The sequence below is a fragment of the Pinus tabuliformis genome, chromosome 8 (assembly GCF_031772625.1).
Source record: "Pinus tabuliformis cultivar Carrire ecotype Pingquan chromosome 8, CPIR1, whole genome shotgun sequence".
NCBI lineage: Eukaryota > Viridiplantae > Streptophyta > Pinopsida > Pinales > Pinaceae > Pinus > Pinus tabuliformis.
The window spans coordinates 1,960,576,549-1,960,594,285 of record NC_142294.1 but is presented as its reverse complement, the minus strand read 5'-3'; positions in this window follow the sequence as shown (position 1 = coordinate 1,960,594,285).

The following is a 17,737-nucleotide window of genomic DNA, read 5'->3' as shown; positions in this document are numbered from 1 at the left end:
AAACTCCCATGACAACTTAGAAACAGATCCGTTGAATGATATGAATTCTCTATCCGCCTCCAAAAACACTGCATAAGGATCTTGAAGTTCATGCACACTGGAACTTAGCTCATCCAATGGATTACTTCTCGTTTCCTCATACCATGAATGCAAACTTTGATCTGAGTCTTGTGACGAGACCTCTGCTAAAAATGACAAAGAAACTGGCTGCCGGATCAAATTCATATCAGCACATGTTTCAAGCTCACATGTGGTCAATGGAGAAAGACTTTGACTGCAAACCTCATTCAAAACATCAGCTATTGGATCATGAAAAACTTGAAAAGAGAATGCTGCTGCAATGTATCCATTGAAAAATGTATGACATCCTTCTAGCTGTTCATCTTGTTCTTGAGAGATTTTATGAGAATTCTGCCTTATAAACTGAAATGCTTCAAAACAAAAGGGTATAGAATCTTCCTGTATCATCAAATCATGTATTTCGGCTGCCACAACTTCATCTGTAATCTGCCTTTCAATTTCATTTGGTAGCTGCAAATCTGATGCTACAGGCTGCTCAAGAATTTTGTCATCTGTCTCATCCTCAACATTTACACTGAGAGATTGCTGATTTGTTATAGGTTGTTCATTTGAATACTTACTATGCAATCTACCCTTCAAAAACTGAAATGATTCAAAACAGAATGGTACGGAGTCACCTTCTTGTATCATTTGATCAAATATGTCAGCTTCCATGCTTTCATCTGCAACTTGAAAACCAATGGCATTTGGGGGCTGCAAATCTGAATATGAGAAGTCTGGAACAAGGTTATTTATTGCCTCCAAGATGGTCTAGATCAGGACTTGTTGACAACTGATTTCTAATTTCATGGAAGTTGTCTTTAATGAACTGACATGAATCAAAACAAAAGGTAAAGATCCTTCACTTACTTCAAAATTTGCTGCACTTTCCTCGTCACTGTCATAGCTGATATGTGATGGGTAATCATTATATTTGAGCTGCTGAAAATGAACTTCTTCTCCCACAAACTAGCTGCTGGTTCGTCTGCAAGATTAGCTTCTGTTTGGAGAACATAATCATCATCATACTGATCAAACCGAGGCAAACCATCGGTATAAAACATATCATCAAGCATGCAGGTCATATCAACAGATCTCTCTTCTCCCAAGATGATTAATAAGACAATCATTATCAGATCCATAACAATTGGCATCAAAAAGAAAATGATTTGAATCAGCAACTTGTTCTTCTTCAATCAGCGATCCATGGGCTTGAACATCAGAAGCATTTCTTGCGTTGATCTTGTCCATCATCTTTTCCACTGGCACTTACCAAAACGTCAAGCTTCACCTCTAAAGATGTTGATTTTTCTGGATCTATGTTTTTCATCTCTTCTTCTTTCAACCTTGCCCTTCGGATCAGCAGATGTGCCTCTACACTTACTGCACTGTTTTGCATCTCGTGAAGTGTTGCAATATCCCTTTCTCTCAGCTGAAACTCCATCTCCGGATCAAAGGCACCCGGATAGTGCAAAAGAGCAGATCTAGGAGTAGGCCTTATATCAACTGGCATTGAATAATAAACTTGGTTAAATCTGGCTGAAAATTGTTGTACTGTCTCCCCTGGCAATCTTTTCAGCTGGTTATATTCTTCTACAATCAAGAAAAGGTTCTGCTGCCGATCATCCACCTATCGAGAAAAACTTTGACGAACTGCTGGAAATCTGAGATGCTCGCATCAGGCAGGGTTTGAACCAACTCTTCACTTCAGCTTGCAAAGAAAGAGCAAAAATCCTAGTACTGACATCTTCATCATCAACTTCAAAAAGATCTAGAAAATTCTCAAAATTCTGCACATGTTGCTCAGCGTTGACATTCTTACTTTCACTATCAAACCTCGGCAAGTATAGATCATAGTTTTTTGGGAAAGCATGGAGGACGGAAGGTAAAACAAGAGGTTTATCCGATCTGGAATTTTACAAGGTGTAAGGGTATGTACAACAGTATAGGTTCATCACAAAATTCGGAAAAAGGATCGTGATCAAGCTCAAAGGCATGCAAATCTTTGGTTTTCACACTTTTCAAAGGGAAGGAATCAAATGCAGTCCTGGGATCTTTTCTCAAGCATAGTACACTTTGCAAGTCTTTTCTCAACCACTACGTCAATGCTGTCAACAATTCTTCCAAGTCATTTATTGTAACACTTATATGCTTTGCTGTGGGGAGAATAACCAAGGAGAATGCCTTCATCTGCTCTAGGTTCAAGTTTGCCAAGCTGTTCATCATTATTCTTAATATAGCATTTGCTTCCAAAATTTTTTAAATGCTTTACCGAAAGGAGTCTCACCATACCAGATCTCATGAGGAGTTTGAGTGCTGTTCACTCGGACATTTGTTTTGTTGAGAATAACAACCGCAGCAAATGCAGCTTCACCCCAGAAGGTTGCAGGAGTTCTAGACTCATCAAGCATAGCACGAGCCATTTGTTGGAACCGTTCTGTTCATCCTTTCCACCACTCCATTTTGCTGAGGAGTCCTAGCTGTAGAGAATTCCCTTCTTATTCCATGTTCTTCACAGAAATCGAAAAATTCATTTGAGGTAAACTCCCCACCTCTGTCGGACCTGAGGCACTTAATTTTGTGATCTGATTCATTTTCAGCCAAGGCTTTGAAGGATTTGAATTTTTCGAATGCTTCGTCTTTGTGCTTCATAAGTCCTAACCAAACCATCCTAGAGAAGTCGTCAATGAATAATATAAAGTATTCTTCTCCTCGAGGTGACCTTGTCCTAAATGGACCACATACATCTGTATGGACTAGCTCAAGAGGCCTGCTAGCTGATTTTTTTCCTTCTTAGGGAAGTTAGTTCTGGTTTGCTTACCAAACTGACATGATTTGCATATTGTGTTGTCTGGAATTTTGATATCTGGAAGACCACGAACTGCCTGGTATTTGCATGCTTTCTTTATTTGTGAAAAGCTTAGATGCCCCAACCTCTAGTGCCATAACCAGTGTTCATCATCCTTGTTCAAATAGCATTGTTGTTGTCCTTCTTCAAATATGCATAAATTATTTGGAGTTATTCTACCTTTGATCACTGTTTTTCCTGTATCAAGATCACGAACACTACATCCATTTGATCGAAATATTACCTCGGTTCCTTGATCACACATCTGACTAACACTCAGTAGATTATGCTTCAAGCCATCAACATACAAAACATTTCCAGCTTTGACCTTTCTTTCAACTGAGCAGTGCCTCTTCCTTTTATGACTACAGGGATATCATTTCCAAAAGAAACTTTTTTTCCCTTTTCTAAAACACTATATGATTCAAGTTTTTCTTTATCACCTGTCATATGCTTCGAACATCCACTGTCGATGTACCATAGATTTTCCTGTCCTTCTGCATAAAAAGCTATCCCACATCTTTCTGGTTGTGGTTCCTTTATTCTCCATGTTCTGGTGCTTGAGGCTTGTTCCTTTGTCTGCCGAAACCTGCTCCTGCATTCAGAATCTTCATGACCGAAGTTATTACAGATAGAACATTCAATTTCATTTTCAAGGGCCGAAAAGTTGTTATAGGTCCTTTTCGTAATCCCAGTCATACTTCTTTGTTTTTGAGCTTCTCTAGTCATGATTGTTTTATAGGCAACACATTGAGTTGCTTTGTGACCAAAGTTATGGCAAGAGAACAATAGCCATTGAAGAAACTTCTGCGATTATCAAATCTACTAGCCAAATGATTGTAGTTTCTATTGTCATCCATTCTTGAAGCAAATTGAGAAGTTTTTACTTGTGGCTGGTTGTAGCTTTTGTTCACCCTTAAGATGGATTGCCCCTGATTTACCTGGTAGTCTTTGTTTATTCTTGATGTAATTCGTCCCTATTTTACCTGGTGATCTCCATTGGGATTTTGCTCATTCCTCCTTGCTGCATCAAGATAACTCTTTGAGGTGGATGCTTGAGATGCTTCTCCATTATACCCCAGACCTGTCTTGATTAGTGGAGAACGCTGTACATTGATAATCTCATCCAGAGTTTCAGATCCTTTAACAAATTTAAGATTAAGAGCCTTTGTTTTCTCAATTTCTTTTCTAAGGCCAACAATTTCACATTCTAACTTCTCAAGAAATTTTTCTTTTTCATCAAGTTGGAATTGCAGAGTATCAATGATCATATATTTTTCTTCTAAACATGTTTTGAGTCTAGAAATCTCTTCATAAAAACCATCTACATCTATAGCATCCATGTAATCATCATCTTCAAAAGCCATTAAAAGTTTATAATCATTACCTCATTCATCTTCATCACTATTTGATAGGCCATCACTGTCTTCATGAGTGTAGTAACTTTTCTTAGTTGCATTCTGTTTCTTGTTCCATCTAACAGGTTCCTTCCCTTTGTCAATCTTATCCTTATGAGGACACTTGGCAGCATAATGACCGACTCTTCCACAAGCAAAGCATTTGAAAGGTAACTTACCTTGGAATCTTCCAGCACCCCGTTGAAGATTCTTGACAAAATTTGATTCTTCTTCTTCTTCTGACACGTGTCCTGACTCATAGTAGTCTCCTTTGCCTGAAGCCTTGAAAGCAACTTCTCTCTGTCCGATGGTCCTCCTTTCCTCATTTCATAAGCAGTTAGAATCCCGTGCAGCTGTGACATGGTAAGGTTTCATAGATTCTCTTTTTCTTCTATTGCAGAAACTTTAGATTCAAACCTAGGGGACAAAGATCTTAGAACTTTTTCAACCACAACAGCCTCTTTTATTTCTTCACCCAAGTTTTTCATATAATTAACAATCTCATCTACATGAAGGAAATAGTTAGCCACACTTTCATCATTGTGCATTCTGAGATTTTCATACTGAATTCTGAGGGTTTGAAGTTTTGCTCGTTTTACCTGTTCATCTCCTTCATAGCTCAGAACAATCTTGTCCCATATTTCCTTTGCGGATTTATACTGCATAACCTTGACGAATTTTGATTGAGATAGACATCCTAATAGGGTATTGACTGCCTTTGCATTTGTTTCATATTTCTTCTTCTTAGCCGGATCTGTAGGAGTTGCCGATGGAAAAGTGTACCCTGTATCGATGATATCCTAGACTTCTGTACCAAGAGATTGAAGATAGGCGGTAACTCTTACCTTCCAATATACAAAGTTTGTCCCATCAAAAAATCGGTGGCCTGATAGATGCTTCTCTCTCATAGTTGCTCATGATGATGGATCTTCCTCCAAGCGATCAAGCTTCTTCAGAAGGACCTGCTCTGATACCAATTGTTGGAAATAATACTGAGAGGGGGGGGTGAATCAGTATTATCAAGCCAAATATTCCCTTTTAAAAATCAGAGGATATACACTACTTCAGTTAGTAAAACCCGCGTATATACGCAACTATGTAGAAGGAAACCCGCGTATACAATGCAAACTTATGATTTACTTTATCTTTCAGATGTTGATTATTAATCTGTGTATCTGAGTGAAATAAACAGTAACCAGAACAGTAAAAAAGAACAGAAGACAGTCACACACAAGAACACAAGATATAAGGTGGAAACCCAATGTGGGTGAAAACCACCTGCTGCAATTCGTCTCTATCTTTCTTTAATTAGAAACTTCCTTTTACAATGTACTGGTGCAGTCCTTTACCAGTACGCAGGCTACAACCTGCAGAGAGCTACAACCCTCTCTCGTTTTCCAGTTTCTCCTAGAAGGGAGCTACAACCCCCTTAGCTCTTGTACTAGCCAAGATACTAGTACGTAGGTGCTGGCCTACTGAAGGCTACAACCTTCTCTTTCTTCCAGGACCACGTTTCATCATAAGATCCATGAACATCAATCAATCATCAAGTATATCTGCATCAAACAATCTCCTTTTCCCAATTAGCATTGAATCAAGTAAACATTTCTCTGACAGTTGTACCGAGAACACAGTAATAGTAACCGCACACCAAATTCTGAACCCAGAATACTGCAGCAATAAACAGAGGAAACTAGATCATAATTTATAAGATATACGCTACTTCAACAACCTGAAACCTGCGTGCATACGCCCCTGTGTTTGGACCAACCTGCGTATACGCCGTTTTCATTCACTGAACCAGCGTGTATACACTCTTTCACTTCACTGAACCTGCGTACATATCTATAAAGGATAATTCATTCTTTCAAATATTCAGACACTAATTAACCCAGATTGTCAGATTTATAGATCAAGCATGCACCTCATATAACAAATCAAAATCATACAAAGATACTATTATTCAAGCTTAAAGATGATGACCCATCAATAGAACTTATCCTTCTTTATGCGCTAAGGTTCCTCCTTCATTCAGATCCAAATCTGCACCATAACCCCAATCACAAATATTTCAGATCTGGCACTTATTCGATATTCAATTCATTCAGATTAATTGCCTTGCCAAATGATCTCCTTCCTCTTTTATAGCCTTAGGCCTTTCACAATACCACAGTCCAAAACCATAATAACACAATACCATCACTTTTGGATGCAATACCATGGACCAAAACCATAGGATCAAAAACTGTTGGACTAATACCATGAGCCAACCATGAAAGTGCGTGAACTTTTCTCTTCATGAAAGGAACTTTTCTCTGCATGAAAGTGCGTGAACTTTTCTCTATATGAAAGAAACTTTCTCCTGCATGAAAGTGCGTGAACTTTTCTTTTCATGAAAGAACCTTTTATCTTCATGAAAGTGCGTGAACTTTTCTCTACATGAAAGAAACTTTTATCTTCATGAAAGTGCGTGAACTTTGCTACACTATAATTTATCATCTGAGATGAGTTGCCATCAAGTACAACATATGTATCATAATGCCAACAGTACATGCCCACCTTCTTTTCATGGCTATGATGACAACTGATCGTTGTGGAGGACTAGCCATACAGTGGCACCGACTTTTGTGTGAGATCCAGACATGCTGCGCTAGATGGAGAGGATTTTGACGACGAAGGTAAAAAATAAATTTTTTAATTTTGTGATTTTTAGTTGTTTTTGATATATATGTGTTTATAACATTTTGTTTTGTCAATGCAGATGTTGGACCAGAGCGTCATGCTGGGATGTCCCCAATAGCCAAGCGCGTCGCCCACCAGTTTGATGTTGGCCGCTCCTTATTAGGAGGGGAGTGACAATGAGGAGGAGATCGCAAGGAATCTTGAGGGGATGACTCGTGGTATCCCCAAGTATGCTCGGGCGGGAGACATTCATCACCAGTACTAGAGGCACACGGTGGGAGTATCAGATCGAATTCGTCGATTCCTGACTCGTGTTGCACAAGTCGTGTCATGCTACCATGATCACCATGCTGATTAGTTCCTAGGTCCAACATTTTACAGTTTTTAGGCTTGCGTGCCACATATATATGAGGCTTGTGAGCCGCTGATGTTATTTTGGACACATATTATTTTTTGTGGTTTTGATGTAACAAACATTATCACTATATGCTGTATTTTCTTGCTTACTATGGTACAAATGATTTGTTTTGGTTTTCACATGTTTCCCAAATGTCTTTCCAACACACAATTTGCTAATGCATCTATCAAAGTATTCATGCGTCTAGGAATATGATGATATGTAATGTAATCAAAATGTCTTTCCAGTAAACAAATACGGAGATACATTCTCAATACCTGAGGGTTTTTGACAGAGTATTGCCTGTTGAGTTGAAGGATGACAAGTTGTGAATCCAGGTTGACAACCAACTATCGAATGTCAAGAGCAATGGCTTTTGACAATATTCAATGACCGCACTGTATTCAACAATGTTATTAGTTGTGCGACCTAAACAAATACCTTGAAGAACAATCAACTCACAGTGAGGGTCATAAATATCCCACGCCGTGGATGATGGGTTCTGGGTACTAAAATAAACACCATCAGCGAAACCGATGTGGGGAGTCACAGACATCTGCAAAGCAGGGAAAACATAGTTAACATGAAAGTTGTTTGAAAACTAACACACCAAACCATACTGCACAGAAATGAATGACACACTAATGTACACAAGTAACCATGCAAGATGACCTATGCATAATACTTTTTGAGGTAAAGCCCGTTGCAAGGCTTGTCCAAAGGATTGCCTTCATAATCGATAAGCTCATAGGCCCCTTTTTGCAGAACACATTTCACAATCTAGGGCCCATGCCACATGGCCCTCGAACTTGCCTTCCGCTAGCTTATCATTAGCTTGGTTGCATAGTAAAACCAAATCACCCTAGAGAATGTGTGGGGGAAGATCGACCGATCGAAATGGGACTTGACTCGCTTCTTTTGTGATTTGATAACCAAATGAATGAGACGACGAGTCTCATCCAACCATTCTAAATATAAGAGGTGCTCTTCTTGAGGTGATGTTTCGGGGAGAAGTTCGACAACAACTAGCTTGAGTGAAGGAATCTTGCATTCAATCGACAACGTTGCTTCCAGAACGTAGACAAGCTGGAATGGTGTGAAACCAGTTGCGTATTTGGTCGAGGTTCGGTAAGCCCACAGAGCTGAAAAGAGCATGAGATGCCAATTTGACTTGTGCACCCCAATAGTACACTGAAGCATTGTAACCAAAACCTTGTTCACAACTTCAACTTGGCCATTGGCCTGAGGGTAAATATGGGTTGAACCATCGTGGCGCAAACCCAATGTGGAGGTCAGCTCAGCCATCATGTAATCTCAAAAATGTGAGCCATGGTCTATGGCAATGGCTTGAGGTACGCCGAACCTAGAAATACCCATGATTGAAAAGGAATTGGGCCCCGTTTTACTGTTTGCAGAGTATGTAGGCATCGCTTCGGCCCATTTGGTGAAATAATCCACAACAACAATTATATAACCATTCCCCCTAGTCAACGAGGATTACATGTCATTTAGTCGATGCTCCATTTGGCAAAAGGACCAACGGTAATGATAGGGTGTAGGTGAGCGGTTGGGATGCGTATCTTGAGTTGGTAAATTTGGCATTCATTGCACTTGCGAACAACAAGGATGCAGTCCTTAAAAATGGACGGCCATAAATAACCAGTGCGAAGGATTTTTTGAGCAGTAGCATAGCCAGACATATGACTGCCACATGCCCCAAAAATGGTAGTCATTGAGAATTCTCTCAGCCTCCTCGAGAGTAAGGCATCAACGAAGAAATGAATCGTCACTTACATGGTATAAAGTATTGCAAATAATATGGTAGGGTTGGGAGTGATGCCGAATCCATCGGTGATCAACCTTAGTCAACGTGGATGTCTAGAGATACATGACGATATCACCGTACCACGGGACAAGGGTGTTGATAAGGAAAAGAATCTCGTCCGAAAGCTGTTCATATGCACCAGTAGGGAGAGACGTAGAAGGAAGGGAACAAATCAACTCGATGAAAACTAATGACATCTTAGATTTGGCAGTAGTAAACACCAAATCGAATTCTGCAGGGTGACAATCCATTTAGAATACTTTCCCCCCCAGCAACTGATAAGTCAGGATGTAGGTCATGGGGTTGCATTTAGAAATCAGAGTAGTAGTGCGTAAGAGGATGTAGTACAAAAAGCGTGAACAACCTAGATGGCAGCCAATGCCAACTTCTCGACATGGGCATAATGCATTTTGGTGTCGAGGAGATTACAACTAAGGTAGTAGATAACATGTTCGTTGCCTTCATCATCGTCCAGGACCAAGACCATAGAAATGGTGCTAGGGGCTGTAGCTAGGTAAAGGAAGTAATCTCGATGATAATCTGGGGGATGCAACAAAGGAGTATTTACGAGGATAGCGTTGAGATCATCGAAACACTTTCGGGGAACCTCATCCCAGGCAAAGGGCGAGCCTTGTTTGAGCAACAGGGTAAATCATGTAGCTAGCCCAGCATAATTAGGTATGAAACGATGAAGAAAATTTGCCTTTCCTTGCAGGCTCTGGAGTTGGTGTAATGAAGGTGGAGGGGCTAAATTTACAATGGCCTCAACTTTAAGCGGGTCAAGGCAAATACCATCCTTGGAAACGATAAAGCTGAGAGTCGTCTAGATTCTACGTAGAAAACACATTTATGCGGGTTTAACTGAATGTTGTAGTGTCTATAGCGAAGAAAGATCTACCAAAGATGGTCAGGTTGATCTCGACGCTTACGATAATGAGCAAGACAATAATCCAAGTAAGGCTGGACGATGTTGCGAATATCGTGAAACGCATAGGACAATCGCTCGCTAAAATGTAGCCCCAACATTTTTTAGGCTGAAAGGGAGCTTTTTGTACGTAAACGTACACCATGGACATACAAAAGTTGTCTTTTCTTGATTGGCCGGTACGATGTTAATCTAGTTGTAGCTAGAAAAAACGTCCATAAAGGAAAAAATTTCGATCCCAACACCTTCATCAATGATTTGATCAATGAAGGGAGTAGGGTATTTATCCTTGGGACAAGCATGATTGAGATCACCACAGTCAATGAAAACACGGATCGTGCCTTGTTTTTTTTGTCACCGGTACAATATTTGACACCCAATATGTAAGAGGGATGGGATAGATGAACCCAACTTTGAGAAGTTTTTCAACTTCACCCTTGATAGTGACGACCTTCCTAGGGTGCACTGGGTGGAGCCGTTGGTGAACGAGCTTCCTGTGAGGATAAGTTGGTATTTCGTGCACAACAATGCTAGGATAAATGGCAGGCATTTCTTCGTAGGACCACACAAACACATCACAGAATTCTTGAAACAAACGAGTATAGGTCTTGATCTCATTCGGAGAACAAGATACCCCAATATGGACATGTTCAACGATACCAGGCTTGATAGAAATATTAATTGGCATTTTTTTTGGTAATATTACCCAAATTTCCTTCCGACCATACTTCATGAGTCAGGATCGGTGTTGGAAGTGGGGGGAAAGGAAACTGAGAAGAGAACTCTTCGAGATCGATAGACATGACCGCTAGGCAAGGCAGGAACGAGGAACAATGATGAGTATCGTTCCAAGGTGGTTCCTCCAGAGACATTACTTCCATGATCTTTTGTCAGCAAGAAAATTCTCAGCTAAGGGATCAGGAGATTCCAAAGTGCCAAGCCATGGGGATTGAGAATAAGTATCGAGAGAAGTCCTCGAAACAGGAGAATGAGAGGATACAAAACTTGAGGCCAAAACGATCTCCACGTAATTATTTCGGCAAGAATCTATGGCATAACCTCGCCCCAGGTATCAGCAAGATCTAGTAAAGGTATGACCCAAAGGTCAGATTTGACCGAGATCATGTTATCAGAGGCAGCATGAGGAGGTGGGAGTGGAAAAATTCCCATCAGGGCTGAATCTTTAAAAAGACCTACCCCCACACTCTCATAGGGAGCACCAGTGTGCTTGACTTATGGAACATTGCCATCTGAGGAGGAAGAGGCAAAGAAGGACATCTGGTTGACAGTGACAATCTTCTAGGGAGGAAGCTACAGCATGCATGGCATGGATCCAGCTCCGGCCAAGTAGAATATTATAATTGAGATTAGCGTCAACTATCTCTACCTCGACTTGTACTGTCTTGCCATCCAAAGTAATGGCAAGGTTAGGTAAGACACCGAAGGGTCGTGAATTGCACCCATCAAAAGCTTCCAAAGTGTTCGGGGATTGGTTCAAAGTAGGAGAACCAATGGCCTTCCAACATGCGATTGACATAATGCAATTGGAAGCACGTTCATCGATGACAGTCTCATGGATGGTCTTCTCATTGATGATTACCTGAATGAGAAAGGAAATTTGATGAGGCAGGTGTGGAACATGTTCTCTAGATCAAAACATATCAAATTGGAATCGGTAGGATCAATACCCCCAATAGTCGACAACAAAGATTTCCGCTGTGACGAGAAGCTTTGGAGCACCTCGAGTGCAACGTAGCCGATGGTGCCTGAGCCAAATCCTCAACAATATTATAGTGTTGAGCGGCTCGAGCGTTGGGATTGTACAAGGATTTACTTAGCAAACCTCAAGAGGGTGGCTGTATAGCAGAATCAGGGTTAAGGCGCTCGATATGAAGAGGGCCAGAACTCGGGGCAGAAGAAGAAGGGGTGGCCTCTTTCTCTTCCCGGTTGTCAGAGCAGGAGTTTGGTAATATTTTGATGTATTAGCCATATTAATAGGCATACTCATCATGAAACACTTGAGATCCTGAGGAAGCAGATGATTGAGGTTGGTCTACCCTTTGGGTTTGTTGAGATGGAAATGGCTCTTTCAGGACAACTGGGGTCCTTTGAGCAAACAACTAACTTCGTATCACCGGGGACAATCCTTGGTATAGTGATACTCCTCGCAAATGAGGCACGGATAACTTAGGCTTCCGTTGTGAAGAATCACCAGCAGACGACTTAGGAGGACCATGTTTTGGGGCATTGGCTTTACCTTGCCTTTGCCTTTCTTCTTACCTTTCAAGGATTTGTCCACTGTGGTAGACTGACAACGTGGACCTATGAGGTTTTACCAAGGCCAGGTGAATTCTGGGAGGAACTATTAGAAGTAGTGTTTGAGATCGACTTCTGTTTGGAAGAAGACTTAGCAGGGGTTTGGGATACTGAACCAATTACTCCATCAACAGGAGGTGTAGCCTGCGACTTTGATGCCGTGGGATCAGATGATGACCAGGGAGCATCGGGTAAATAACTCATACAAAGCGCCAGACTGAGAGTAAACTAGATCTAAGTACTGGGCATGAGCAATGCTTGTTCTTCAGAAACACATCCACCCATAGCTCTATATCGCGAGCAATTGGAGCTATGAATGACTTAGTAAACCATTTGGTGAGAAACTGATCAACAATCTCGAATTTTATCAGGCGACGTCTACATCTCCATTTATGGATGTGATCAGAGATGTGTGTCCCAGTAGCTTGCTGAAGTGACACAAGTAAATAGGTGCCAGTTTCGTAGTGAACCAACAACTGGAAATGCATGAGGAAAGCCATGGCTAAAGAGTTGAAGTCATGGTAAATACTTTGAGGAAGCTCGATGTACACTTGGCTGCAACACCTATGGGGTTCATTGGAAAAGATGAAGATGAATAGAATTGTCAACATAAGAATTCGAAGAGCACCAAAGATGATATGTCATCACATGGGCTTGAGGATCTTCTTTACTTCTTTCCATCGAACTTAGGACAAACGCTCGAGATCTTGGACGGAATCGGAGGCCAGTATGGCGAATGAAGGATTGGATCATTCGTAAGGTGAGACACATCTGACAACTATAGTGTGGCCAAGAATGACAATTGAGTATTAAAAGGCATTAGAGGTCGGTAAGCAGGTCCAACCAGAGGAGCCCATCCCTACTGGTAAGGATTTTGGCCATTTGGCATTTGATTTTGCCCCATTGTGCATTACCTTGGCGATAGGGAGGATTTTGACCTTGAGCACCTTGGAATTGTCTAGTTATAGGTTGCTCATAAGCAACATATGGTTAAGAGGCTGTTGAGCCCTGTTGACCTTGGACATATGGATATTGTACCCATTGTCCCTGAACATACGGGTTTGAACCTATTGCCCTTGAACAAGAGGATTTTGGACTTGCTGCCCTTGGGTATAAGGATTGTACACTTGTTTCCCTTAGACATAGGGATTCTGTACCTGCTACCCTTGGACATAGGGATTATGTACCTGCTGCCCTTGGCCAAAAGGATTTTGGACCTGTTGACCTAAGACATTAGGATTTTGGGCTTGCTACTGTAGGACTTGACCTTGGCCTTGTCCTTTCAAGGGTTGACCCTGCTGATATGTCTATAAGGGTTGCTGCTGCCCGGGTTGGTTCTATTGCTGCAAGGGTTGACCTTGCGGCTGCAAAATCTACCCTTGGGGTTGCAACAGTTGGCCCTGCGAGGACATGGGCTGGGAGGTTTGCTGAGCATGTTGCATCTACTGCTACATGGTTTGCTGCAACTGTTGCGAGGGTTTCCCCTGTGGTTGTTGCAGTTGACCTTGCGGTGGTATCATCTGCCCTTGTTGTTGCTTGGATGACCCTTGTTGCAACAAAGGTTGCCCTTGTGGCTACAGAGGTTGTCCTCGCTGTTGCAAGGGTACTTGAACAGTGCCCGGAAGATTTCCAAACTGAATCCGGCCATAGCCACCCTGGAACGTGGATGAGCCAAGCTAAACTACTACCCAGATTGAAGGTCGTAAGGCAGATTGACCAATCACTAAGAACCATATGGAACTTAAAGAGTTTGGTACTGAACCTGAGCCTCATAAGGCTGCTGATACTGTAAATTGCTTGACCGAGATGGACCAATGGGATTTTTAACTTGTTGGTATTGGACATTGCTCGAGCCAACAGGACCAACAGGGTTTTGAATAACGCCAGAAGAATGCTGGTTCATACCAACCATGTGAGCCTATGATCTACTCACATTGGTGGTGCCTGACACCATAGAAACACTCAGATTCTGCCCCCCAAGTGGTGGCACAACTTGGCCACTTACTGGAGGGATTGAAGAATTGACAAAGACATTCTTCGAGACCGCCGGTTGAACTAGACGGGTAACTGGGACAGATGTTACAAGAGGGTTCAGAACGATGGGTTGCACCAGGATTGAGGTAACGACCAGTTGGGAGGTCGAGTTCACAATGAACGGACCTGTAGTAGGCATGGCACCAGACGCCCAAACAGGGTTATGGTAAAGTGATGAGGCACTAGGTGTACCTGAAACCAATTGTGCTAAGGATATATAAATAGGTGGCAATTCCTGATACACACTGATGGGAATGTTCCCTGTATAAGGGAAACCTTCATAGGAAAAGGATGTTCTTCCTTCTCGACAATGAGTGGAGTAGATACTTCTGACTCATTCGGAGAGGTGACTGGAGCATCACCTTCGAGTTCCATAGCTGGGAACAAATGAGGATGAATGACCGAAGAGGTACGAAACACTCGACTGATCGTATGGACTCTATGGACGTTGCGGTGATATCACAACAGGGTCGAACAAAGGATTCAGAGGATAGATAACTAGTCCAAGCTAACCGTTAGTGGTCGGCGAACTCTCAGGAGTTTGAACGGGATTGTTCGGAGATTCCGGGCCAAAATCAGCAGGTGACCCAGTATCTGAAGTAGGTGGAGGACAAGATGACAAAGGTTGAATGCTCATAACGATTTCGAGTTCAACACCTTGGTCCTCGAGTGACTCTGGTAATTCAGGAAAGGCTCCTCAGAAAATCTTTCAGACGGAGGAAAGGAAGAGGAAGTAGATGAACCAGATGGTTCAACCACGATGACCTTGTCTTAGTTAACCGGAAAAGAGAGAGATAAACTTCAAGGCTTTAAAACATTCTTTAGGGGAAACTCACGATGTGGTCTAGAAAAGACTAATAGGATGTTATAAGATCGTGGGCAATCAATTTATTAATACACATAAATAGACAAGTGCTCTTTCATGTTTTAAGAGTCGAGAAAGACAAAGATGACTCTATCGCTTTTGATTGGAAACGAGTTCGAAATGACAAGCGCTCGAATGATCCTTTAAGTTTAATGATTCAAAAAGATCAAATGACTGCTATGGATGATCTAGGTAAAAAGGATTACCAGGAAACCATGAACTGTAGAATACCTCTCGGCGAACCAAGAAGTACGAGTAGGCAATCTTCCCGAATGTTGTGTTCAATGTATCACATTTGCAAGGTGGTCGGCTTGGCTTCCTATGGATAAAGGATTGCAACCTAGAGGGGTCTCCCGTTATATACTCGATGGTACGAGGAGCGCAAATCTGTACTAGCACTGTCTAGTGCCGAAGCTAACGACAACTGCTAGGTTTAAAGACGTTGGAACACGTCTCTAGCCTAGACCTTCTAGATGTGATTGTTATATTTCAAATGCACCTTAGGTTAATTGAGTTCATTTTAAAGTTAATCTTGTTATGTCTCAGTTTTCAAGCCTTAGCGATGTGACTCGAAAAACCCTAAATGCAGCTAAATGAGACAAGACCCTTTGAATTCGATGAATTGTCTACACTAGAGAGGGTAGAAAACACACAATCAAATGCAAACAACCAAGCAATTGAAAGCAAAATGGTTTTTCACTACTTCACTTTTTGAGAAAATAAACTAATGAAAAATACATTCCAATTCCTAATTTCCTGACAAGTATATTTCTAACAGTCCTTTCAAAAGAAAAGAGAGTTATTTTCCTTTTCAAATGCCAATGAAATCCTATTCTTCAATGATGCTAACTACCGTAGCATACTGATGCAACAAACTAGAATTTTATACTTTTCATGAAATGACGAAATGAATTTTTCTCATAAAACACTTCAATGGAAATTTTTTCAAGACAATTAACTCTTCAAGCGAATGAAAAACACGAAAAGAGAATCTCTTTCAAACTAATGAAACACCGACTTTACCAAAAACAAGACAAGCAATGTGATCCATGCCGGAAAATAAACGTTTAGACAAGCAAACGAAAACTTTTCAAACTTGTGTAATGGAGGTCAAAGCCGTAGAAGGACTGTAAATGAAATGCAAGGAGTAAATGCACCAACAACTCGACTCACTGAGTTCACAATCAACTGAATGGATGACAATCTAGATGCCCTAGTTCCACTAACCATCTAATGACCTAAGAAATCAAGCGGAAAGATGACAAATCAACAAGCAAACAAACCAAATTAAAAGCATCTTTCCAGTCAAGGAGAAGACAGTCTAAAAGGCTTACAGGGTCGAAATAATGAGAGCAAAGCACATTGGCCAAGATTTGGGCAAACCCTAATCTTCACTTACACGCATCGGCATGATTGCCTAACTAACAACAAGTGCCAGAAAAGGGTCGGTGCGACTGTTTCTCAGCATATCGCTCTGATCGACGCGACTGTCAGTGAATTTAGTGCGCTGAGTGAGGAAGCCAAGATTTTTATTTTTTATTTTTTAGTTGCGACCAGACTTGCTACTATGAATTTCAAACTCAGACCAGTAAGCAAAGGAAAACAAACTGAACCAAAGGGAAAAATTAGAACTAGAAAATTTTACACAAAACCATGGAATTCGAAACAAACAAACAAAAGGATTGGCTCCCCAGTGGAGTCGCCAATTTGTGGTGAAGTAAAATTATGAGTGCAGACACAAACAATTCCTCTAGCCCGATAATGGGTCTAGCCACAACCGATACATTCTATGGAAGATTTCCTTAGGTTAGAACCAATTAAGAGGGCCTACCTCTTAGTACACTTATCCCGTTTGATGATGACCTTGCTTGCTCGCTCCAGCTATCTCTCGTTTCCTTCTTCGAACACCTGAAACAAGTAAACAACAACAAACAACAACCGTGATAATAGACAAATTGTAATTCAACCTACTTAACAAGTCAAGAAACATTAAGCCATAAACATGTAAGATGACACATTATGTAGGAAATCAATTGATAGTTGCATATATATTAAATCAAGAAGAGATTACAACCATTGTCTTGATGTTTTGTTCTCCTCCGACAAAACCGGGTTCCCACACACTTCCGTTACCATTCTATGATGGCCTCAACAATGATTGCTTTAAGGCTCTTCCCTTTAGGCTTCACACTAAATCAAATTCACACTTCTCCTCACACAACTAGAGAGATGCAACTATGAATAGCTTGTTGTTTACTCCAAACTTAATTAGCACTAACACACCAACATTAACACTAGCTTGTGCTTGGGAAATGGAGGTTTATATAGCATGAATGGATGGGAGATGGATCCTCTTCTCATGGGAGAAGGTATTATCTCTTGAGGTAG